Below are 27,294 nucleotides of genomic sequence, written 5' to 3'. Positions count from 1 at the left end.
ACTGGGACTCTGCATGGTCCCACCCCTCCAGGTTCTCCTGGGGAAGCCAGACTCCACACTGTGTGTCAGCATCTGAGATGGGCCTGAACCCATGGCTCCTGCATCTCCAGGTTCTGCCGTGTGGCTGCAGGTCTTGTTGGAATGATCACAGCCTGTTGTTCCTCATCCACAGCTGCAGAAACCCATCCCCTGAGTTATGCTGAGCAGAAAACTGGGGGTCCTCAGACACACACAAAACTTCTAACTAAAATAGGCCTCAGTGCTGGGGACTGAACTGTCCCCCCCCCCCCTACAAGGTTCATCTGTTGATGCCCTCACCCACAATGGGACTGTATTTGGAATAGGGCCTTTCAGGAGGTAATTAAGGGCTGCCTTAGTCTGTCTGGGTGGCTTATGAACAACAGACTTACTTCTCACAGTTCTGGAGGCTGGAAGTCAGAGATCAAGGCACAGGCAGATTCGGTGTTTGCTGAGAACGATCTTCTGGTTCATGGCCAGCCGTCTGTCACTGTGTCCTCACTGGCAGTGGGGCAGGGACCTCTCTGCAGTCTCTGTTGTAAGGGCACTGACCCTGTAACAGGGAAGAACCAAATCAGACTACATGTTGGATCTGTTTCTTTTACTTTACCTTTGTTTTCTGCTGTTTTTGTTCACTAAAAGGATACTGTCTATACATAATGGCCTGCCTCAGGGAACCCTGCCCCTCTGCCTGAATGTTACACCAAAGTGCCTTTGTTCAGGGAAACATCCGGACCCTGTTCCACCTGTGGATGACTACAAGAAAGAAGAAATTAACACATCACCTCCCCGAGGCTGGCCATTCCAGGTGATATTCGCAAAACTCATGGCCTTTTACTTTACTTCCTCATCTCCCCCTCTCTGTGCTATAAAAGAAACTGGCATCCAAACCCTGAGAAGATGGTTATTTTGAGATTTTAATCTGCCATCTGCTTAGTCTGCCGCCTTTCCGAATAAAGTCGTATTCATTGCCTCAACACCTTGTCTCCGATTTATTTGTTGTGAGGTGAGCAGAGCAAGTATGGACTTGGTAACAAATTTGGCGAGCCAGCCAGGAAGCTTGCTGCTCGTGGCTAGCTGGCCCCAGTGAGGGAACATTGGGGCAAGGCCCTAGCAGCTGCCAGGACTATTTGTCCTGAGGATCTTCCCTTCAAAATTTCCTGAAGCAGCACGGGCTACCCCAGCGCTTGGCAGTTGAAGCAAGGAACCGACCAACTTTTGCAAGTCCTCGGACTCGATTTTGTAGGGTAAGTCTACCCAATTTGGTAACCGGTTCGTTTGTTTTGGTCTTGGTCTTGTTTTGGTTTTGTGTATCCTTCTGTGTTGCGAGTTGACGGACTCGACTTTGTAGCGTAAGTCACTCTGGCGTGCATACCGGGAACATATTCCCCTCTCAATTTGGGCTTTTTCTTTACGGGATAAGCCAGTTTGTTTGATTGGGGTACCCTGTTCCAACAGGTACCAGGTATAATTCCTCCAGGGGGGAATTGTTGTTGGCCTCTATCTGATTTGGAGCCGGTTCGCTGGGATCTAGTTTGTTGGTTTTGTAGGGTAAGTCTACCCAATTCAGGAACCAGCTTGTTGGTTTTCATCTTGGTTTCGTGTGCATCAATGCCAGAGTTTGTTTGGACCTTTTGTGTTGGAATTTGTTTGCGCCTTTTGTGTTTTGGTGTTATCAAACTTATAAAAATGGGAAATACTCCATCTATCCTGAAGGAGAGCCCTTTGGGGCGTATATTAGATAAATGGGTGAAACATAGCCGTGAGCCTATGACTAAGAAAGACATGATGTACTATTGTAATAGGGTGTGGACCCAGTATTTAAGATCATAAGAGCAATGGCCCCTGAATGACTCACTCAATTATTATATGATCTCACAGTTAGAAGTGTTTTGCAAAAGAGCAGGCTGCACTGGCAGTTGTTCCAACTGCCCCCACCCCCACATGCCGCCATCATATTCACTGCCTCCCGTTTCCCCTACCCATGGGGATCAAATAGAAGTTTCTATGTTAACCTCCAGAGCACAGGAGCCTGATTTAGTATCACCATCTAAGACCCGACAGGGCACCCAATTTGGACTGAGAGCCACTTCTGCAGCAGAGCAATTCCCCTTGTGCCAACATCCTGTAAGAGGCCAGGGGACTCCCTTGGACTTGAGGCATCCGATTCTAATTTCCCCGAGCCCCAGGTAACTTTGACAGTGGGGAACAAGTTAATCGACTACCTTCCCTATTTATCTTAAGAGGCTTCTAAATATTAAACAAAGGGAAAACAAAGTCATGCTAGGAAAAACTTGCCTGTAACTTTGAGATGCAAATGTCCTACCTGGTCTTCTCAGGAACCCTCATCTCTTCCATCTTTTTAAAATGCAATCTTTAAAAAGAGGGTAAGGTAATTTAGAAATTGACTTGTCAAGGATAAATAAAAAACCTAAGTGTCTTTTCTGTAAAAATTCAGCCATCTAGACAAGTGAGCTTGATTTGTTCCATCTGCCAGAAACCTAATCTTAATTCAACCTCTTTCTGTAAACTGATGGGCTTTACATTGCTGTACCTGACTCAGGGCTGAAATTTTGAAATGAAAACTATGATGTCTCTGTTTGTGTCCTTGTATGAGTCTTTGTATACGGATAACATTGCTGACGTTGATTTATGGATGAACTCTATTTAACTGGCTTAAAGAAAAGTAAGCACTTACAAACCAAACAATTCTAAATACAAGAAAAATTAAGCTAAATGAGTTTCAGGTTCACATGAACTGAGAAATATTCAGTATTGCTGTTTGTTAATCCAATTAATATAGACATGTCATTGGAGTCATCAGCATTAAGTATAATACTTTTACGGTGCCTAGGTTTTATATAAGCTAGATAAAATCTTGTTATGTCTCTTGCAAATTTGTCAGCAAGGAAAGTAACTTGATGTCAAGAAACTTTTAAGAAAAGAAAATGCAAATGAAGTAAGAGCTTTAGGTGAACTTTTAAAAATAATTATCTTTTAGGAATATCTATCTAAAATTAATCTCTCCAGATATTCAACAACTTGAAAGTTAGAATAGTGCTAAAATAAGTTAAGTGATGGAAGGTTTATGGAAAGTGGACCCCGAGAAAAGAGTTTTGTACATGGTCAGGATTCACTATGTTTAAAATAAGTTTAATTGAGTAAATAAATTTTAAAAATAAGCTGGTGCAAAACTTGAATTTGGCTTTTCTCTCTGTTAAGACGACAAGGTTTCTTAAGATTTTGAACTGCCTTTGATAACAAATTTTAAGTGTCTCTACCTTTTAAGTGATCTGGTACTATATTTGCCTTTGAAATCTTTTATTGTTACTTTGGCTAAGTGAATAACTATTGTTTCACAGTGACCTGTGATCCTATCTGACTGTTTTAGACCCTTTTGATATTTTTTTGACAAAACTTCCCAAATCAAATTATAATGAAGTTCCTTTGACCTCTAGCTAACTCTGGGATGCTTCAAAGGGCCCCTGAAACACCCTAAAGAGAGATATTAACTAATTAGGTTCACTTGGTATGTTAAATTACATGGGAAGTGTTGTCAAATAAGTAATAAATCTTCTTAGGTTATATTTTATGGCAAATGATACAGGTATTCTAGAGATTATATGCAGTTCCTAAAATTTGGTATGTCCTGGTAAAATGTTATCAGTCATAAGTCTAGTTATTATCTGAAAGTGTTGCATGTCACAACAGTAACCAAATTACTTTGTCAATTGCATGGTAATCAGATTTAAATGTGCCTTCTTAAGTCTTTTGTCATTATAGACAGTTATGGTTTCACTCTGATGCCTTGGCAAAAATGCTTCCTCTCCAAGATGATTTATAGAAAGGACCTTTGGATAAATACAAGTTTCTGGCTTTCAGATCATAATGCTGAACTGGGTAAGAAATTGAAGAATTCTAATGGGAAACCTGAAGGCTTCATAAAGCTGTTAACAAGAAGGATTAGTTACATAGGACTGAGTAAAGTGGTGAATATGGTTATAATTTTTATGGTTTCTATCTGAAAAATGACTGGTTTAAATCTGTGTTTTCCAGGTGTAAGGAAAACCTTCCCCTTAAACTAATTATGACTTACAATAATTTGGTAAATTATACCCTTGTAAGCCAAATTGTTTGTACTTTGTATCTCCCTGCTGTACTATGTCTCTGTCAATGTTACTAGCTGCATTACTTATATCCTGTCTATTTTATAAGATTGTTGTCTCTTACAGTACCCAGTGTGTAACCAGGCTTCCAACAAAACGTCTATGGCTAAACATCTTGAGGAAGTAGATCACATTTATAACAAGATAATTGTAATAGTGTGATTCTAGCTATGGGAAGAAGCAACAAGGGAAAATGTCTCCTGGATCATAATTAGATAGAGGATCCAGAGAATCTTTAATTATCACTAGGGCCTAATCCAAAATCTAGCACCTGGAGTGACATATCAAGAATTTTCACCTGACCTGCGATAAGCCTCCTAGCGCCATGGGACAAAATTTGATCCTGAAATGTCTCCCAAATATTGGTCAAAACCCTGACCAAGGGGAGAGGATATGAGAAATGGAATATTTCTGGCCACATCAGTCATTAGCGATTTCAGCCCTCCAACGTGAGCCTGTGAGCCCTGAGGAAACTCAGGATATGAGAATACAGGATACAGGCCCCAGATAGCTGAGGTGCATATCAAGAGAGTGCTTTCAGTGAGCCCAGACTCCTCCATTTTCCCATACAGAGAAAAATGCTAAATTCCTTAACTTGAGATGCTGCCTCCTGGGCTTGAATCCCTCAAAATTCCCACTGAATAGATCATAACTCTCAGCTTTTAGGTTGTGAGGTTTTTTTTGTTTTGTTTTGTTTTAAGGCTACAGGTGTAAAGGAGATACTTTCTAGAGAGGAACAGAAGAGACAACGTTTGGAACACTGGCACCGATGGCGGACACTCCCAGAAAGATCCATCTGACGAAGCAATTAGAATGGTCGTCACCCTTTTTTCCACAAGATTATGGAATGGACACTGACAGTGGGGAATTGTAACAGGGAAGAGCCAAATTTGGCTACATGTTAGATCTGTTTCTTTTACTTTAACCTTTGCTTTCCGCTGCTTTTGTTCACTAAAAGGATACTGTCTATACATAATAGCCTGCCTCAGGGAACCCTGCCCCTCTGCCTGAATGTTAACCCAAAGTGCCTTTGTCCAGGGAAGGATCCTGACCCTGCCCACCTGCGGATGGCTACAAGAAAGAAGAAATTAACACATCCCCTCCCCGAGGCTGGCCATTCCAGGTGATATTTGCAAAATGTATGGCCTTTTTACTTTACTTCCCCATCTCCCCATCTCCCCCTCTCTGTGCTATAAAAGAAACTGGCATCCAAACCCTGAGAAGATGGTTATTTTGAGACTTTAGTCTGCCATCTTCAAGGTCTGCCGGCTTTCCCAATAAAGTCGTATTCGTGCCTCAACACCGTGTCTCCGATTCATTGGCCTGTTGTGAGGTGAGCAGAGAGAGCTTGGACTCGGTAACAACCCCATTCCCCAGGGCTCTACCCTCTAGACCTGATCGCCTCCAAAGCCCCCCCACCCCCCCACCCCCCGCTGCCCGCCGTCATACCATCATACTGGGGGTTAGGATTTCAACATATGAATCTGGGGGGAGACAAACACCCAGTGTATAGCAAGGGTGGGGCCCTAATCCTACAGGACTGGTGTCGTAAAAAGAGGAAGAGACACCAGTGGTCTCTCTCTCTCTTTTCCTCTGTCCCTCCGTGTGCACACAGGGGAAAGGTCATGTGAGGACAGAGAGAAGGCCGCCATCCACAAGCCAGGACTAGCTCTCACCAGAAACCAACCTGACAGCACCTGGGTCTTGGATATCTAGGCTCCAGAACTGCTAGATTTTGTTCCGGCTGCCCCCGTAGACTAACACAATAGGACTATCACTTTCTTCTTCCCTACAACCGAGCCACAAAGCGACATCTTTGCTGGATAACACCACACAGCCCGCTGAACACGTGAGTTGAGTTGGGAAGAGAAATGTCACCATGAGAACAAAAGCATAAAGACCATGGACCTCATTCTCGTCACTTGCCGTCACTTGCAGACATCCAGACCCCTAAGACCTCTCTCCCGTCTGCTGGCCAAAGCTCACTTTCAGGGAGGACTTTGAAATCCCTGCCCTCTAAGTGTCATAAATAATATAATAGCACGGGGCACGAAGTTGCTTAGAAACATGCGAATTTAACCGAGAGCCCAGTGTTAGGCTAAAGGAATGACAATCTAACCGTGAAGTAATATCTAGCATCCACCTGTCCAAACACATATAACTCTATTGTGAGCTCAGGGATACCCTCGGCAGCAGCACAAAGCTCTGGGATGAGAGGACGGAGAAGCAGCCACCTCAACCGTGGGAACCCCAGGTGATGAGAGATGGTACACAGCAGGTGATGATGTCACATGATGAAGGCACTAATATAACTGTGGACCAGGTGCTGTGGGAGCACAGGGCTTCCGACTCGGGCCAGGGAGTGAAGGTGTGTGTGCACGTGCATGTGCGTGTACTTCTATATGTATGCACACATACACACAAAAAACAGATAACATTACAGGTACTATTATATTATAGGCATGTGTACATTATCATATTTATGTATTGTGTATACACATGTATATGTATACATACATATACACGTAAAATAGATATGTTATTATAGACATGTATTATAGGCATGTGTACATGATATGTATGAATATGTGTACACATGTGTATATGTGTGTGTACATCTATTATATGTACAAATGCACACACATACCCACACATAAAAGAACATTTTATTATAGGTACTATTATTATATTATAGGCATGTGTACATTATATTTATGTATTGTGTATACACATATGTATATGTGAGTGTGTGTGTATCTATTACATACACATAAAATAGATATTATTATAGGCATGTATTATTATAGGCATGTGTACATCACACGTATGAATATGTGTACACACGGGTATATGATGTGTGTGTGTACATCTATTATATGTACAAATGCACATACATACCCACACATAAAACAGATAACATTTTATTATAGGTATTATTATATTATAGGTGTGTGTACACCATTATATGTATGTATATGTGTACATGTATGTGTATATGTTTGTGAGTGTGTATGTGTGTAAAAGCCGTTACTAAAAAAACAGCTAATGCTCACTGGATACCTAAATACCGCATGCCAAGCCCACTGTTCAGTTGTGTTTAATTCTCACAACAAACTATGCTGTAGAATAATACTATTAGCCCCGTGTTTGTGAACAAGGAAGCCAAGGCCCCGAGAAGTTCAAGTGTCCGGATCGCACAGCAGCGAGTGGCAGAACTGGGGTTTCTCCCCAGGAGCCCGAACATGGACCACGTGCACATGTGAGGCCGGTGATGGGTTCAGGGGCCATCACTGCCACACGCACCCAGCAGGGCCGGGCCCGGGGCCTGTGTGAGGGGGCGGGCTGGGCAGGCACCCCCAGCAGCTCAGACAAACTCCCACCCTCCCCGGGGAGTGCCAAGCAAGAGCTCTGTGATCAGTGCCAAACGGACATCGTCTAGTCTCCTGGACAGACTACCGTGCTTTTCTCTTCGCAAAGTAGCTGAGCTCAATGCCCTGTGAAATCTGTGAATGTTTTGTTCCAAGTAACTAGTAATGGGCCTGGCGCAGCATGTAACATACAACATGCAGGGAAATGGAATAGGAGGTGATGATATCTGAGGAGAGATACATGAATTTTGTAAAAAGTGAAACAGCTGCCAATTCTTACATGGAATAAGAATCTGTCCCCTCTGGGAAGTAGCGCTCAGGATTTGCTTAAGTTAGGAATTTAAGGAGCAAATATTTATGGGTCCCTACACAACTGATGAGCAGGAAAAAAATGGGCTAGAATTCACCTTCTAATTCTAAAAAGTGACATATTAATTTATTTGGCTCTGTTATTAGGCTAACCCCTAGACCGTAGTAATTTAAAACTAAACAAATGTAAAGTGGCTGATCCTTAACCAACACTCTGGAAAATATCCTTTCCCCCTTCTGCTGAATAGAGAGAGAATAAATCAGCGTAAAAGAATTTGCGTAGAAGGTGACAAACTAAAATATGAACCCTTTCAGTCAAAGTGAAGACTTAGTCTGCTATTTCAGGCAAGACTCGATACATAAATATGAGATTGGCAACACAGCATCACATTTAACTAGAATTAGATTGTCCTAGCTGTACCAGAAACTGTGTTATCTTGAGTAAGTTATTAAACTCTCCAGGTAAAAGTGTTTTTAGAGAAATGGGGAAAATAACATTCATGAGAGGTGATTCACAAGCAGAAGATGAGTCGATCTACCTCATCATTATCAATAATTAGTAGGACCTTCTTCCAGTGGGAATTCCAGCACATGCACTGCGAACCGCGGCTCCGTAATCACTATTTATGGTCTCGTCTTAGCTCATTCTTCTAGTTTCTCCATTTAAAAAGCATTCTTTCCCTCAGTTTTTTTTTTTTTTTTTCTTTCTTCCAATATCTATCAATTCCTTCTTGTATCTCAGACAAAATGTATCGACCACCTTCCTGGTTTCTAACTTCTACCCCTTTCATTCCTTTCAAATCAATGGATAAAAGAGTACGTGTTTCCTGAGGACTCAACTCAGACACATTTCTTTGTTTGTAAAGGATTAATCTCAGATATGTTTCTAAAGTTCCGGTCCTCAGAATGACACTGAAATACATGGTGAAGTGTATTTTTCTATTATCACATAGCACATCCTCCCTATGTAGAATTCTTGGAGCTGTTTTGAAGCTATGGATAAAGTGGTAAATCAAACAGAAATGACGTGTGCTTAACACCGTGAGCACTGGCTGTGAATTCCCCAAAGGGTCAGCTCATCCTCGTCTTGTCTGTAAAGGAGAAATGTCAACGCAAACCAGCCTTACAGCAGTGGTATAAACAGCACCTCAAAAGCATGGGACTTCTGTGGGAAGCACCACAAAACAGCAATATATTAATTTCATTACATAATCTAAGGATAACCTTAGTAGCAGAAAACACATACTGCCTATTATGCATATCTAATATTTTAAATAATGTATCACAAACACAGGTCCACATCAAGGAGGGAAGGCTAACTCCAAAACTATGTGTGATCGGCTATCTTCAAGTTTTCTATTGACATTTGATTGGTACTTCTTTGTTAATTTGGGGGGATCACCTAGGCATTTGTGAGGACCCAAACCGGAGGGCAAAAATAATAACTGGAGGAAAACTTTGTAATTGAGAAAAGTCTATTTTCTGCGCATGAAGCCAAGACCTCCGTTTTGGGGGCAGCAGTGGGACCCCTGAGGGTGGGTCCCGGGCAGCACGTGCACAGACGCACAGTCAGGAGAGGGTCGCTCGCTGTGTCCCCCTGGGGGCCTTGGGGTCTGGGGAGCTGTGGAAACCACAGTCGTTGTGTTCCTGTCACAGAGCTAATTCTAGTGGGGAAGACAGACGTGGAGTAAGTACTTCTGGTTGTGACAAATGTTCTGAAAGCAACGTGCAGGAGCAGTGTCCCTAAGGAAATGACATTTAAGAGAGAGAAAGAGTTAATCACTTGAGGAGGGCCGTGGGGCTGGGGTTAAACGTGCAGAACAGAGGCGTGGGCACCTGGCTGCGCACTGATGCGGGATGGAAACTGATCCAGAAATTGAATATTGGGCCATGGTGCTTGAAGACTGGGGGGGAGGGGATGGTAAATCCAGACGAGGAGGAGGCATAAGCGTGGTGATGCCCAGTGACACCAGTCCTCACAGGACACGTGGCGGATTTTGGAATGGATCTTAAAGAAAAGAGAAAGCCATGTGAGATTTTTTGAAGACGAGCTTGGCAACACTAGGGAAATGAAATGTGGGAACCAGACGGCAGGCCATTGTAGTAACCCAGGTGTGAGATTATGGGGGGTTCGACTGGGGTGGCTGTAGTGAGGATGGAGAACAGTCAACGGACTTCAGAGCAAAACCAAGAGGACATGGATTTTTTTAAAAGTATTTTCATAGAACAATTTAACACAGAGACCAGGAGTATGAGCAGACCCGAGAAACACGTGGGGTCGCTGGACTCACTGAGGGTCCACTCAAGGCCGACGACTGCGTCACCTACCCACAGAAGTTATCTGCGGTCCAGGTGTACTGGGTCATTTTTCCAGGCAGCTGTGGAAAATGAACAACTCAGGAAATTCAGTGGACAAGAGAGTGACTGAAAGAATCTAGGTTCAATTCAATCCCTATCAAATTACCAATGGCGGGACTTCCCTGGCGGCGCAGTGGTTGAGAATCCGCCTGCCAATGCAGGGGACACGGGTTCCAGCCCTGGTCCGGGAAGATCCCACATGCTGCGGAGCAACTAAGCCCGTGAGCCACAACTACTGAGCCCACGTGCCACAACTACTGCAGCCTGTGTGCCTAGAGCCTGTGCCCTGCAACAAAGAGAAGCCACCGCAATGAGAAGCCTGCACACCGCAACAAAGAGTAGCCCCCACTCACAGCAACTAGAGAAAGCCCGTGCACAGCAACGAAGACCCAACGCAGCCAAACAATAAATAAATAAATAAATAAATTTATTAAAAAAGAAATTACCAATGGCCTTTTTCACAGCACTAGAACCACAAATTTTACAATGTATAAGGAGACACAAAAGACCCTAAATAGCCAAAGCAATCTTGAGAAAGAAAACAGGAGCTGGAGGAATCAGGCTCCCTGATTTCAGACTATACTACAAAGCTACAGTCATCAAAACAGTATGGTACTGACACAAAAACAGAAATATAGATCAATGGAACATGATAGAAAGCCCAGAAATAAACCCACACACCTATGGTCAATTAATCTACGACAAAGGAGGCAAGACTATACAAGGGAGGAATGACAGTCTCTTCCACTGCAGGGGGTGTGGGTTTGAGCCCGGGTCGGGGAACTAAGATCCTGCATGCTGCGCCGTGCGGCAAACAAACAAACAAACAAACAAACAAAAAACCAAATAGGTAATCAACAAGGACCTACTGTATAGCATAGGGAACTCTGCTCAATATTCTGTAACAACCTAGATGGGAAAAAAATTGAAAAAGGATAGATACATGTATATGTATAATTGAATCACTTTGCTGTACACATGAAACTAACACAACATTGTTAGTCAACTATATACTCTAATATAAAATAAAAGTTAAAAAAAGAAAAAGAAGAAGAAAGCAAAGCAGAAAGAGACAACACAGGGTAAAACACACACTGAGTCATTGAGAAAGCAAGCTGGAAGGCTGGGAGGCCAGTGGTGACCAGAGGATCAGGGATGTACTGAGGATTTTAGATAACTGTGGGAAGAGAGGGCTGAGGGGGAGACGGAGGAGGAGAAGGACATGGACATGAAGGACTGGAGGAGTGAGGGGCTAGTGCTGGTGAGGTGGGGTGACCACGTGGACGTGGGGGTCAGCCAAGCCAGCAACAGGGTCACAGAGGAGGGGGGCTGTGAGCCAGATGCCACAGTCCCTGCTGGACGGTGGAGAGCAGCAAGGACGAGACAGCAGACAGCCAAGGGGAGGGGGAAGGTGCTTAGCTCAGCAACTGCAATTGGTTAGAAACTATCATGTTACACACACACACACACACACACTGCAAGTTTCACACTAAGGTATAAATCACACGTCATCAAAATGGCAGACCAAAAGGAGATCACCACTTCCTAGCACCCTCTATGTCTGGTGCACTGGGGCGCTATGTCTGTCTGCTCAGCACACCTACCCTTTTCCTTCTGGCAACAGCACCTCCCGTTTCCTACAGAGAATGGCATTCCCACTCTCCTTACGGTCCTGGCCAGGCTGCCAGTGATGCGCCAACCCTCCAGCCTTGTAAAGTCAGGTGACCTAATCCGCAAAAATACACGTGTCTCCCGTGAATTTCACTCCTGAGAAGAGCCAGGAGAGGTGGAGATGAATCCACTCACCCAGGGGAACAGCTGTGCCCAGGAAACAGTCAGGACCCCCTGCTGCCGGGACGCCCAGAGCCCCGGGTCCTGACACTTGGCTGTTAACCTCTTCCTCGATCATGTGGGGGACCCAGTATTATTCTAACGCTTTTCTCCCTTCAGCTCGGCAATGCTGGTGTGGGTTGCTTGTAACCCAAGCACTCTGACACTGCCAGGCAGGGTGCTAGGTGCTTTATATGGGAATGTCTTTAATTTTGTGCTCATAACATCCTTGAGAGGAAGATACCATGATCTCATGTTACGCACAAGAGGCCATCAAGGTTAGAGTCGCTTTCTCACCTACACACCGCCAACAAGGGATGAAGCGTGATGAGGACCTCATTGGATGCCAGGAGCTAGGCTCCTCCAGCTCACAGACAAGCAGGGATATTAAAAAGTTCCCTTTGTTAGGGAGGCAGGATGAATAGTTGAAGTGTAGGTTTTTTAGGGCAGTGAAACTATTCTGTATGATAGTATAATGATGGATACGTGACACGCATTTGTCAAAACCCATAAAACTGTACAACACAAAGAGTGAATCTTAATGTAAACTAATACTATATCAGTATTAGTTCATTAATTGTGACAAATACACCACACTAATGCATGATGTTAATAATAGAGCAGACTGTGAAGGGCAGAGGTATATGGATCTCTCTGAACTATCTTCTCAAGTCTTTAAAACTCTGCTAAAAAATAAAGTCAATTGATTTTTTTTTAATAAAACAAAATTCGCTTCGTTGCCCCATAAGCTCAACATCTCAGATGCTTTCTGCTTTGAAGGATCCTTATTAGATATCAGCAGATACAACAAATTAAAGTTCTATATATTTTTTTAATGTATATATTATTTCCCTATTTAAAATATCTCGTCACATAAAATCCAGATCTTTTATTCTCTGTTCTGTTACATTGCAAATTCTTCTGTATTCTTGATTAAGAACAATTTAATTGCATACAGTCACCTAATGGTTGTTAAGTGTCATGGTGACTCTGAGAACACGCTTAGTAACCATGGTATTAAGCGAAGCTAACGTAACAATCAGTAAAGAGGTATCGTATGTGTAAGGACCTGTACCAGGTGTCATGGGAGAAACAAAGTATACGAAGGGAAGTTTTTTTTCTATTTAAGTATATTTGATTTAATGTTGTGTTAGTTTCAGGTGTAAGCACAGTGATTCAGTTAGATACTGTTTTCAGACTATATTCCATTATAGGTTACTACAAGATATTGAATATAGTTCCCTGTGCTATACAGTAAGACCCTGTGGGTTATCTATTTTATATATAGTAATGTGTATGTGTTAATCCCCAATTCCTAATTTATCTCTCCTCCGCCCTTCCCCTTTGGTAACCGTAAGTTTGTTTTCTATGTCTGTGAGTCTCTTTCTGTTTTGTAAATAAGTTCATTTGTATGATTTTTTTTAGATTCCACATATAAGTGCTATTAAATATCTTTCTCTGTCTGACCTACTTCACTTTGATAATCTCTAGGTCCATCCTTATTGCTGCAAATGGCAATATTTCATTCTTTTTATGGCTGAGTAGGATTCCATTGTATATATGTACCACCTTAAGAAGAGAAGTTTCCTCCCAAGGCTTTTATTGTCTAATTGGAAAGACGAAGAGTAAAATAGAGGCTAGAGGTGGAACAAAAATGTAGAAGTGTGTGTGACTCGCTGTGAAATGTTTGTTTTAACAGAGGTGACCATAACATCCCATGAAGGACCTGAAGGTCTCTCAGATCCAGGGAAACAGGAACTCGTAACTTGGCCTGTTTCTGTCAGAGAGCAAACTGTGTGATGCCCAGCAGCCCCCTGAAGTAATATAAGGTGCCCGTGGGGCACGGCTGACACATGGCGTGTCCTATCTCCAGGGGACAACTTCCAGAGGCTGGTTTTCCAGATTCACAGGACACACCTTCTGAGTGGTTACTGCAGCAGCTGGGACCTTCTCCTGCTCCTCCTGGCTGAACCAGAGACAAGTCACATCACTACACTGACTTTGTTAAGGAGGTCACTGCCTCATGTTAGGAACCTCCAGGGAGGGTTTGGCACCATCCTCTCAGGCTGATTATTTGAGATTTATGTCTTGAAATGCCAAACTGCATGTTTAATCTGTCATCCAAGCAGACTGTCAGATCCAGAAATGACAAGATTTAACACACAGTATTTCATGCCCAAGACTAACAGCAAAAGCTGCAGTGTGTCTCCCCACATTCAAAGTAAACACGATGTGCTAACGGGTGGTTTTTCCTCTCTCACCAAATAATTACTGGTTTCTTCTTACTAAAAACAAATTATTTTATTTCACTTAAGAAGACTATGATTAATTGTACAAAATTACACTTGTCTTTAATTGAACAGATTTCCTTCCTTCCTCTGGGTTAGTGGGACGTTGCATGTTATTATACATCTTGGGAAAACCCAGACAAGGAAGCCTTCACTTTCAGGACTGAAGCTGGGTTGGTAACAGCTCCTGCAGAACTATGCCTGGTGGGTGGCAAAGTTTCATTCCGTCCTTAAAGTTACCTATGGCAAACGAAGCCACAGCACCTTACATCCTGTCTCAGTCCGTTCTGGGCATCTTAAAAACAACAGATATTTATGTCTCACATCTCTGGAAGCTGGATGTCCAAGATCAAGGGGCCAGCCTGGCGGGGTGGGGGCCTCGTTCAGATTCATAGCTCCACCTTTCCTCTGTGTCTTCACATGGAAGAAGGCGTGAGGGGTTCTGTGGGGTCTCCTTTATAAGGGCACTAATCCTATTCAGGAGGGCTCCACCCTTATGACCTAAGCACCTCCCAAACGCCACTCCCCCAACACCATCACATCGGGCAGGATTTTCAATATATGAATTTAGGGGCATACAAACATTCAGACCAGAGCAAATTCTAATTCTAATTTACTGGAAGCACACTGATACCTCCCTAATTTCACCTAAGAGGACACTAGCCTTAGAAAATTTCCCAGAACAGAACAAAATGAAAGCCAAGAGAGATTGCTAGCATATGGTGGGCTAAGGCTTTCTAAAGCCATGTCCCTAAGACAAGGGTTCTCACCGCGGTGCCGTTGCATCACAGCTGGGTCCAAAAATAAATTCTGCCTCGCTTAAACCACTGTTACCTTGGGGCCTTTGTTACAGCAACTGGCATTTGCACCTTAACTAAATAAGGCAAATCCCAACTAGTGGCACAGGTACTAAGTCAAGAAGGCAGAGATTAAGACAGGAGGAGCTTTCTTTGTCCTACTGGAATTTAAGGAAGGTTCCAACTGGCTCTCCACCCTTCAATGGAAAATGCCCCTTTTTTGTTCTAATACTACCCCCAGGGGAACAGCCTTGAGCAGTTATGGAGCAGTGAGTCAGTGACCCAGAGAGTTAGACCAGGCGAATTTACCCAGGTGATCAGACAGGGGACGGCACACGGGGGTCCCTTCCCGGGTGAGCAGACGGGGAGACGGCACACGGGGGTCCCTTCCCGGGTGATCGGACAGGGGGACGGCGCACGGGGGTCCCTTCCTGGGTGATCAGTCCCTTCCTGGGTGATCAGATGGGGGATGGCGCAAGGGGGTCCCTTCCCAGGTGATCAGATTGGGGGACGGTGCATGGGGCTCCTTTCCCAGGTAATCAGGTGGGAGGACGGTGCACGGGCGTCCTTTCCCAGGTGATCAGACAGGAGGCGCACACAGGGGTCCTTTCCAGGCTTAAGCTGAGATTCCCGTCTGGCAGGTGAGTTCTCTCCGCAGCTTCTATTCACATTAGAGGATTACCACAGGAAGGGCAGCCAGCACGTACTTTTGTGTGAGTGTCAAGACTGAGAAAGACTCATCAGTGGAAAGGGCGGCCAATGGCCCAGCTCGTGGATGAGGCGGGACCCAGTGGGGAGTGCAGGTTAGCCGGCCATGTGAGGACACGGGTCCCTGAGGGGCTCCAGGGGACGCTTGCCATGTCCTCCCACGTGGGCAAGGACCGCAGCCCGGCACTGGGAGGGCTCGTTCCTCGAGGGTGACAGTGAGGAGACCGTGGCCGAGGCCTGGGGGGAACAGGGCTCCGTGGACACCATCGAGCCTCCCAGGCCCGCCAGATCACTGCGGGGCCACGTGTCAGAGCTGTGCAGACACACCCAGACCAACCACCCCCAGTAATGCCCAGAAACCCCCGAGGATACGGTGATCCCAGCAGGTGAGGCCTGACGCTGCCCACAGGTGATGTGCACTGTCCCCTGCATGGACAAGAGGGCTGCCTGGCCCAGCCGTTCTCCAAGACCCCTCTCCCTCCACCACTCCAGCCAGGAGGGACCTGGCTACATCCAGGGACATGTGGCCAGAACAGAAGATTCTCCTGGGAAAATATGTTCCTCTCCTGTACTGCTGGTAGAAATAGAAAATGGTCCAGCCACCCAGGAAGATTGTTCAGCAGTTTCTTATAAAACTAAACATGCACTTTCCATACAATCCAAGAGCATAACAGCCATATGCTTGGGCATTTATCCCAGAGAAATGAACACTCATGTTCACAAATACATACACAAAAACCTATGTTCATAGAGGGTTAATTTGTGATCACAAAAACCTGCGAACGACCCAAATGTCTTTCAAAGAATGAGTGGTTAAATGGACTCTGGAACCATCCATATGATGAACACCACACAGCTTGGATGGACCCAAGGGCACTGCGCTGAGTGAAAAGGCCAGTCTCTCACTCACACACACACACACACACACACACACACACACACACACACACACACACACACACACACACACACACACACACACACACACACACACACACACACACCTGTAGAAACTGGTGAAAACCGAGTTAAGTCTCCCAGACTGTTACCAGTTGACTGGTTTGATACTGGGCTGCAGAGACCTAAGATGTCACTTTCTGGGGAAGATGGGAGAGGACAGCACGGAACCCTGTGTGTTAGCTTCACAACTTTCTGTGAGCCTATGATTATTTCAACATAAAAGCTTTTTAAAAAATCAGTCCTAGACACATGCACCCCAATGTTCATTGCAGCACTATTTACAATAGCCAGGAAATGGAAGTAACCTAAGTATCCATTGACAGATGAATGGATAAAGAAGATGTGGCACATATATACAATGAAATATTACTCAGCCATAAAAAGGAATGAAACTGGGTCATTTGTAGAGACGTGGATGGATCTAGAGACTGTCACACAGAGTGAAGTAAGTCAGAAAGAGAAAAACAAATATCGTATATTAATGCATATATGTGAAATCTAGAAAAATGGTACAGATGAACTGGTTTGCAGGGCAGAAATAGAGACACAGATGTAGAGAACAAACGTATGGACACCAAGCGGGGAAAGCGGGGGGAGGGTGGTGGAGGTGGGATGAATTGGGAGATTGGGATTGACATATATACAGTAATATGTATATAATAGATAACTAATAAGAACCTGCTGTATAAAAAAATAAATAAATAACATTCAAAACACAAAACAAAAATCAGTCCTAGTAATCAGCAGAAAACAAAACTGACTATGCAGATGTCTTTCCTGAATGGAATCTACAATCACTTCCCTTCAAATTTCTCATACAGTTTAAGCTGGATAGAAACTCTGCCTTATTAAAGTTGTGAATGAAAAAGTATCACCTGCCATATCAGTAAACAAAGGATGTTGCAGCCATCAAGCCATCACATTACAGCCGCCCGGAAGGTGAGCCCTGAGGGAACTCAGGATGGAGACAGGATGCCGGCCATCAAGCCCTCAGCCACTGCAGCTACTCCCCACCTCCTTCTACCCCCCTCCCCGATGGTGCACCCCGAGGACACTCAGGATGGGAAAGCACAGGACACTGGCCCCAGAGAGCTGAGGTGCAGATCAAAGGAATGATTCCAGTGAGCCCAGACCCTTGCATCTTCCCATACACAGAAAAGTGCTGAATTCCTTAACTTGAGATTTCTGGTTCTCTTTAATTAACAGTAACCTTTTGATGTTCTGACCACCTGGTCTTTGTTGCAAAACCTCCTGTACATCCTGGCTCCTCTGTTACCTCTTGGGAGCAGACCCTCGGAGCTGTCTGAGAGGCTGTGTCCTGGGCTTAAGTCCTCAGTTTTGTCCGCCAAATAAAACATAATCCTCAACTTTTCAGTTGTGCATTTTTTTCCGTCAACGAAGTCAACGTGGCATAACTATACCAAGACAAAGTTTGGGGCACGGAAGAAGAAAGCAGGGAACAATACATATCCTTCAGACTTAGAGGAGGGCGATAATGAAACAATGAAAATATTTTCAATATTTTCAGATTCTTAGTTAAAAAATTGACCTTGAGGGTCTTATTCAAGTAGAGCAATGGGTCAAAAAATAAGATAAACAGGGACTTCCCTGCCATTCCCTCAGTTAAGATTCTGCACTTCCACTGCAGGGAGCGCAGGTTCAATCCCTGGTCAGGGAAATAAGATCCTGCATGCTGCGTGTTGAGGCCAAAAAAAAAAAAAAGGAAACATAAATATAGTGCAGACTTGAATTTTTAAGTCAACATTGATGTTCTGAGAAATTCTTGATCCAATTACCCTTTATGGGCCAAAGAAAGACTCTGTCACCTAACACACAATTTACTGTTTTTTTCCCACCTCTCTTGGGAAAATAAGATGAAATGACCAAACTGTGACTACTAAGCAAGTTACACAAAAGCTTCATGCACTTTCCCTGGAAAGAGAAATTGTACATATTCGCAACAAGCAGAAGAAATGATCGCACAATTCTGACACAAACTCTTCCCGGGGGCCACCCTGGTTGCAGCTGACGCAGCAGTGAGTGACAGTCCCATGTGCCAGCTACCGTGAAGGCTGCCACCACCCTCATTCCTGTCTGGAGGGGGCAATAAAGCTGTCCAAAGTTTTCTCTTTGGAAGTCATCATCTGGTTATTCATGGAAGTGGCTATAAATTAGGGACAAAATCGCAGGAGCAGGAGGGGGTGTCCCGATTGCTGTAACTTTTGAAACAATGAGTCTCTTGCCCAGGCAGGGGGAGCAGGGGTGGGACTGCCTTGGGGGGAACAGAGGATTCAGCAGCGAAGCTGGTTTCACTCTCCAGCTGTCCTGAGCTCAGACCCTGGCTTATTCCAAAGCCCTGAAATCAGCCCTGCAGGGGAGGGGTCCCCTGACTCTGCAAAGTCCTCGTGCAGTCATGAACCTCCACTTTTTTTTTAGCTTTACCTGCAACCTTCGGCAGTGTGCAAACACGTAGAGACTTGCACGATACTCTGGAAGCAAAGCTGCGCCAACTGAAAAATCACATGTATCTTCTCTGATTGCAGTCCAGCAAGGCCAGATACACATTAAAACTGTGACAAATACTGGCTGCTGAACAAACACCAGAGTAAACGAAACTGAACATAAACGTCTAACTTCCACAGGAATTTAAAAACATGAACTGGGGATTGCTGTATCCTCAAATTCCAATAGCAACTTTCAGAAAATTTAAGAACTGAACTGTGAAATGCTAGAAGAACCATCACAATAATTTGAAATTATTTATTAGGATGAAAACTTTCGGGAAAAGGAGAGAGCCATCGGGGGGTTTTATCTGGCGTCAAGTCTGCGGAAGAATAGCATCTTTAAAAAGCTGAATTACAGCACCAATTTGAGGGCCCAAGGTATCCAACTGTTAGGAGAGAGTGGATAGGGCAGTCTGTAACTGAGACAGTGATTCACATTGTGCAAACTGGTCAATCCCTTTACCCTTAACAGTGGCCACAGAAGGTATCAAGGCCCAATTTTTTTCTCCTCTGACCCCTCCCTATTCTGTGACTCACATCCTGCAGTAACTCCTGGCTGACTTGAAAGGCTTTCTGGGACATCAATTCCCAGGACTCAGTTTTCTCTATCAGACTGTTGCAAATAAATCTCGTTTTATGTCTCGGCTCATGACAGCAGGGAAAGTGCGTTCCTGTGCCTCTGCTTTCTGGTGCCGTGTTTAATGCTGCAGCTGAGACCTGAGCATCCCCCCCCAACGAGACAGCGAAGATGGGGCGCCACCACCCCCGTTCAGCTCCCAGAAACAACCGAGCAGTAACGCAGTAAATCACCGTCGTAATTGTCTCGATAGAGCCAGTCAGCTGGCTTAATGAGGCAGGAAGGAGGCTGCTGGGGAAGAGGTATGACGTTTTAACAACTCACGTCCAGCTGTAATTTATCCTTCACAGCACATTTAATTTTTCTGGGGCGTTCTCAGAAGCACCATCGCCATTTTGAAGATGCCAAACCCTGCGTGAGCCTTCTTGATCACTTCCCTCAATCAACAGAAGCATACAGAACATCCTTTAAGTGTCTGAAAATATAAGCTAGCAAGATGCGGTCTATGTGCCTCCTTTTCTGCTGGGTCTGCAGCATTTGAGATTTAAAACCTTCCCTTTGACAAGACAGCGCTCGTGCAATATCCCCTTCTCATCCTGCAAGGCTTGGCGAACTCCGGTCCTTTTTTTCATGCACAACCGCCTCCTCTGATCAGGAAGGTGGACCCGTGCTTTCTGTTCACCGTCTCCACAGCCCGTTAAATATTCCCAAATCGATGACCAGTGGCCCGAGTCTGCCAGGTTCAGATTCAAAAACAAAGCTGAGGTTCCCAGGACTGCAGGGACGTGGGGATGGGCCATCGTGCTGGTCCCGGGGGGGCCGAGAAGGAGCCCCACGTGAGAGCTGGGCCACGAGGACCACAGAGAGACAAGGCGCCCGTCCTAGGGCCCTCTTCGTAGTTGTCGGTGGCCGCCCTGCAGCGCACACAGACGTCGGATTACAAGACAGTACAACTGGAACACGCCGTCCCTCTGCACGCAGCCTCTGCTCTGCTCGGGGACTCCGCCACCAGGCAGGTGCTCGAGGGCCCTGGAGCCCAGCGCGGCGCCCCAGCTTCAGGGGCGCCTCTGCCTCAAGACCTCACTCTCTTTCTCCGTCCTGGTGACCGCCTTCAGCCGTGTCCAAGGAGGAGAACAAGCCCACTCCCCCGATACGTTCGGTCAGTTCTGGCCTCTCCCGAAGCCCAAAGCCGCCCGGCTCGGCCTCTGAGGCTGGGCCCAGGCTCCGCTCCTCCCGGGGGCGGGCAGGGGTGGCTAGCGCAGGCAATCTCCCCAAAGATGGGTCTCTCCTGATGAGGAAGAGTCACGCCAGCGGATGAGATCCACGGTGTTCTGGGCCTCGCTCCAAACACGCCCAGTCTCCTACCAGACGACGGAAGCAGCTGCCTGCTTGCTGGGGCGCCCGCGCCCTCCCGGCTGACTTACTGCCCAGCCCCGTCCCGGCTCCTTACCCCACGCCCCTTGTTCACCTTCGTCAGGCCGCCTCTCATCAGGCTAACGACACACGCCCCGGCCCACACCCAGCAGGTGCGGCGAGATCAGCGCTCACCTTGGCCGGCCACGCGGCCACGTGCCCCTGGGCCCGCCCCCAGCCTCGCCTCCCAGCAGCTGTGGGATCAGCCTGGTCGCCTTCTCTCGTTGCTCACGCTGTCCTCAGAGAGAAGCCAGTAAAGGGACAGAAGCAGCACCCTCCCCAGCACCCACCTTCGGAAATACAGCCGCTTAGCTCTTGCCTTTTCTGAGTACCGAGAAGGATTTTGTTTTATTACTATCTTTTTGACAGAAAGCACCCCAGGAAGTACATCTGGGGCAGAATCTTACAAAAGTAATGTCTTCCAAGAATCCAATTTTTATTCAGACTCTCTGTGACTCAAAATCTTGAACTCTCAAGGGCTTGGGTTTGGCCCGCAGGGTCAAGCAGCCAAAAATGGAGAGGCTGGAGGGAGTGAACGGCCTCCTGAGGGGCAGGACACATCCGTTAAGTCTGAATCCCTAGAAACACAAGGCTGTCCTCTCATTTTCTGAGAGCTAATTGTTCCAAGGCCCAGAGGGACCCTCCACACAATCACTTTCTGCAGAGACTTGATTCCCTGGCAAGAATAGCCTTTTAATTTTTTTCCTTCTCGTGCACGTAACCCATTTAATCCCATCTAATTCTTTAATGAGGCTCTGTTTTCCACACGGCTCTCACATTTTTAAATTTATTGTCCACTTCTATTCTGGAAGCATTGACAAGATTGTCTGGTTTGCTTCACTTGAGCCCTGCCTACACTAGGTCTAAAACAAACAAAAACAAGAAACCCAGACAAAAGCAGTGAACTGATATGATTGTCAACCGGACAATGATGTAAGCTGATCGCTTAACTGAACTAGCCAGTGATTTAGTCACCATGATTTAAGGCAATCAACTTGATTCCCTTAAAACTATCAAACCATATAAATAGCCAAATTCCAGAAACTCTTCTAAGTAGAATAATTTCTGTGTCCTCTTCCTTTAACAGTGAGCAGAAGCAAGGCTCCTCTGAATTTGGGGGGAACTCCTCCAAGCCCTGATGAGTGTCATGGGGCTGAGAGCTGTGCAGAAAGGCAGTGTGATGGCCTGTCGCCCTGAATCAGGAGCTCGTCTGAGAAGCGCTGATAGAGGTGCTGCAGTCACGAATCCCTGGGAATATAAATAAGCGGGGTCCCAAGGAATGTTTAGCTCTTCTTGCGGGGAGTGCTGCAGACTCCTATCTATGGATTTCAAATGGATTCGATTTTCATTTTTTAGAAACGGCAAAGGGGGACATGACCTCTCCGTGTGGTCTCAGCGGCCCTCCTGGCGGTCTGCAGCATGAGCCCTGAATGAAAATTCATCCTCACCTGCCACTCTGGGCAGTGCGTGGGTTCAGACAGGGGTGCTGTATCAACAAGGAAATAGGTTTCTTCTTTAAATTTGAAGATTTTACTCCAAGTGTGTCTTGGCCGACAGAGCTGTGATTTAGGAGCTTTTTCTTCAGTCCCCCACGCCCCCAGCTCCCATCTCTGCCATCCCAGCCCTCGGCTCACATGCCGCAGCTTGCAAGGCAAGGCAGCCGATCCCAGGTCGCTGGCTGCAACGGATGCTCACCACCAAACCACAGCCTCGCAGAACCCAAACCTGCGTCCACCCACACTTACACACACACACACACACACACACGTCGTGGTAAATTATTTTAAGAAGTTGGCACCTTTTTCACTGCCTTCTGTTAATCTCTCCCCTTTTGGGTGGATTTTCAGATACAATGATCAGAGCAGTTGAGGAGGGGAGGGACGTAAGTCTGCTGGATGCAGTGCTATGTGAACCTCTGCAGACTCTGCTGAGAACAGAAGCTCCACCCACCTGGACCTCAGTTTCCCCTCCTGCAGAAGGAGGGCGGCCGTGTCTGCCACAGTTGGAGAAGGGCAGGTACCAACCCATCTTCACGGCTCTCTAAGCTTCAGTACAGTGAACAAAGTACCATTTTCCTTCGGGCAGAATAACTAAAACAAAATCTCCGGCGTCCCCTCCCTGCACCTGGCTCCCACACTGACCATGCGGCGGTCCTGAGGACAGAGCCCTCCGAGTGGCTTACCTCCCATCGCTGTGCCCCCTCCAGGGGGACACACACCCCACCCTCGGCTCTGAGGAAGTGCCCACATTCATCACGGAAGGATACTGTCCTTCTCTCAAATAAGCACCTTGACTGCTTCAGGAACAGTCTGTTGTTCCTGCAGCCCTGGGACTCGTTATTGTTGATACGATGAAGGAACCGGCCTCCTCCTCCAGAGGCGGTAACTGAAGGGGTGGCAGTGGTCCCCACGCCCCATGACAAGGCTGGAGCCACCCTGGAGACCAGGCCAGAGGTCTGCCTCTCACTCCTGTCCCTGTGTGCTTGAGGCCGTAGGGCAGACGTCAGAACACAGGCGGTCACAGCCAGGGCTCACCTGAAGGCACAGGGAAGCCTCCTCTGGCATACGGCGGGGCGTCAGGGTTGTGACTTGTATCTACATCCAAGATAGCATAAGAGCATCAACTGTGGAGCCCGACAAGCTTTCAGGAGTTTACTTTTCGTATCCAGAGGCCACATCAGAGTCTACTTGGAGTGGACAAACTCAGGATTTAATACTTGAAATTCGACGGAAACGAATCCACGTCCCGTTAGCAGTGGGGAAGCTAGTCTTCTGGGCTTCCTTTGACCAATCCTTTGTTCGCTCGCTCTGTCAGTCCCACAAACGTTGCCCCGCTTCCTGCTCTGTTCCAGACCACGTGCTTGACTCTGGGGTGAAGCAGTCTCGCCCTAAAGAACCCGCTCACCCACCTGTTCCCCGCTTTCTGCTTCTTGTAAGCTTTCTCTTTCCGTCCTTCTTGCCTTAAACATTCAGATTTAAAGTCCTCTGCCATTGTTTCCTACTTTCGCCCAGCCTTATAAGGTTACCAGAGATAAAGCAGAAGGGACCCGAATAAGATATGAGAAGTAGGAAGCCATGTTTTGCCCCCTTCTACTCACCACTGAAAACACACCAGAAACACCAAATAAAAGGTGGTTTGGGGTACTGGACGCAGTATCAAGCCTGGGGAAGCCGTTCTGTGGTTCATATTGTGTGGAGATCGTTTTAGTAAAGGGCAGTGCCGGTACCTGGTGGGGACACTTCAGCCACGGGTGTCTGAGGACAACTGTTCACTTAGTGATGATCTACTGGAGTGTGAGCATTCGACATTGTTTTTCAAAGAGCAGATTCTTCTGCCAGCACCTCAGGGAAGCTCTTTTCTATTCGAAAAAAGGTCAGTTTTGGAGTAGAAAGAGGGACTTCCCGTGCTCAGCAGGACAGACGCACGGCCCTTTGTGTTCACAGATGGTGCTGTTGGTGCCTTTCTGGGAGAGCGTGCTCCTAAACGTTTCCACCGCGGTGACAACAGATTTGTCCTTATCTACGCGTCCCTTCCTAACCCTCGAGAATGGCAGCCCCTGGGGAGACGGCAGAATATGCTGCCCCCCCGCCCCAGCACGTGCCACTTGTTGATTATTTTGAGCTGCAGGCAGGCACCTGAAAAACAGCGACGCAGCTAGAGGCTTTCCCTGAACCTCCTTATCTGGCGCCAGACACTGGTCCTCCCCTGAAGGACCTCAGTTGTCATAAATCCCCTCCCCGGGAGTTTCATCAGTCCAGGGAGTCGGACTTGTCACAGGGGAGGTGACTAGAAGTCGACACTGCACCGGGAGAACTCTGTCACAAACCATCACCCCTCCCATCCCATTGTAAGGGCCCTTTCATCTTTCCCAGAAATCATCTACTCTCCCCCAGAGTCCTGCCCCCTCCCTTTCCCTCTTAACCTGGTGCTTGAGCCCGACTCCTAAGCCACTGGGGCAGTCACTCATGCTCCCCGGGCACCCGCCAAGTACGCACGAGGTAAACATGTCACCAAACTTCTGTCTGTGGTGCTCGCCAGCCTGACTTTTCTTCCAGTAGTCTCAGCAAAGAACTCAGAGGGGCAGAGGGAAAATGATTTTTCCTCTCCTGCAGCTGAAGTTAGGCTACTTATGCTCCGGAGGGTTTTTGGAGGCAAGTACCAGAAACCACTGGACTCTCCCAGGCACCGGGGCACGTGGGACCAGGATGCAGTGTCCCCGGGAGCTTGAGGCAGGGGCGCAGCCAGGCTGCAGGAGGGGCCGCAGTTGAGAAGCAGAGAGCATCTGCCTTCCGGAGGTTCCCCTCGGGCCATCTCCTCGGCCTCCTCGTGCTCTCCTGCTTCCTCCTCTAAGTCCAGAGCCCAGCTCCCCACAAGGCAGAGGACGGGGAAGCACAGCCAGCCAGCTCCTCTGTGGCTGTTCCCACCACAAGCGTGACCCACCGGCTGTCTCTCCCTCCTGCCGGGACACAGACCCTAAGTGGCCCTGCTCTGAACCCAGGGTCCACCCCCTGCTCAGCCATCAAGGCTGGCAGGCGAGTCACGTGACAGTCTCCACCCACATGGAGCGGGCACTTCTCAGAGAAGGTGGGATGGATTGAGGGCTGGAACGCTGAGTTTTGGTAAAGACACCCCCCAGAATGTCTGCAGGGTGGCCACCAAATTCTGGCAGCACAGATAAACAGATGATAAATAATTTATTAATACTACATAACGAGACAGTTTTGTTTCCAGACTGGGCGGCCACCTTGTACCACGGGGTGGCCGACGACCCGGGCACAGAAGGAAGCAGCAGGACCAGACTCCACAGTGTGTTATTAGCCCAGATGTCAGGCCCGTGCTCCGGGGCTAACCAGTCACGGATGCCCACGTGGATCACGTAAATAGGTTCATACATCATAAAGAGATAATTGCCTCAGCAACCAAACAGCCTCCAGTCACAGAGAACTGTTTAGCAGGCTAATTAGCAGCCTTCGTTACTCTTCCCCAGGCCCCCGAGAATGATTCACGCTAAATCCTGAGTAATCCAAACCCTGGCTCTCAACTTTCCACTATGTGTCCCCAGCCCCGATGCGTATTCACCGTCCCCTCCCTTAGATGGTCAGCAGCAGTAGGATCGTGCTCATGGTAAAAAAAAATGTGGTCTCTCTAGCACGGCGGCTTCAGTCAGCTGGACATCCTATGTGTCTGCTAAGGGCCCCCAAGGCATAAGAGAGAGAGACAGAGACAGAGAGACAGCCATATCACCCTCTGTAACCTGGCCTCCACACCCTGTTTGCTGTGTTCCATTAGGAGCAAGAAGCTAGAGCTGCCCCATAATTGAAGGGAAGGGTATTAGCCTTTACCTTCTGATAGGAAGAGAATCAAAGAGTTTGTGGATACATTTTAAAATCATTATAGAAGTTTCTGGTCTTTGCACAAGAAGTACCAGGAGAGGCATCTGGAGGCTTTGCAGTGGCTCAGCTGTGTTATCAAAATGCAGGCTCCTTCGACCTTTCTTCTCAGCATCTTTAAGGACTGGGCTTCTCATGTTATGTTCACACAATGGCTGCTGCCTCACCAGCAATCATATCTGTCTTCTAGGCAGGATGAAGGCAGAATGTCATTTGTCTCCCACCCCCAACTCCCTGCCTGCCTGAACAGGCATGTAAACGCTTTCTCATATACCATCTGGCCGACTTCCTCTTACATTTAATTGCCCAAAATTGTGTGGCATGGCTGTCAGGGGCTCAGCTGAGCTGGGAGAGAGCACTGAGCTGTCAGGGGTTAAAAAGCAGCCAAGGAAAGCAACCAGGAGCAACAGTGAAGCCTGTAATCACCCACTGCAATGCTGCAAGCACCGATCTCCCCCCTCCCTCCCACTGGGGGAGAGGCTGGGTCAGTGCAGACATGGAGGTCTCACTCTCCAGGGAGCCGGAGCAAAGGGACCGGACTGGGGGGGAGATGCTCCCTTTAGACCCTGCAGCCCGGCCGTGCACCAGTCTCGTGGGGGAGGGCTCAC

The 27,294-nt window shown here is 46.9% G+C and overlaps 1 long non-coding RNA gene across 1 annotated transcript in view; it reads right to left on the bottom strand.

The window, feature by feature from the left end:
- LOC137770691 (uncharacterized) overlaps nucleotides 1–27,294 on the bottom strand; it is a 46,234-nt gene continuing 18,940 nt past the window's right edge. Inside the window, exons 2-3 of the long non-coding RNA XR_011075208.1 lie at nucleotides 411–571; nucleotides 1–172 (exon numbers count right to left, since the gene is read on the bottom strand). This is a non-coding gene — a long non-coding RNA (uncharacterized lncRNA). The remainder of the gene's footprint in view (nucleotides 173–410; nucleotides 572–27,294) is intronic.

This window comes from Eschrichtius robustus, chromosome 10 (assembly GCF_028021215.1).
Source record: "Eschrichtius robustus isolate mEscRob2 chromosome 10, mEscRob2.pri, whole genome shotgun sequence".
NCBI lineage: Eukaryota > Metazoa > Chordata > Mammalia > Artiodactyla > Eschrichtiidae > Eschrichtius > Eschrichtius robustus.
This window is presented reverse-complemented; position numbering and strand designations above follow the sequence as displayed.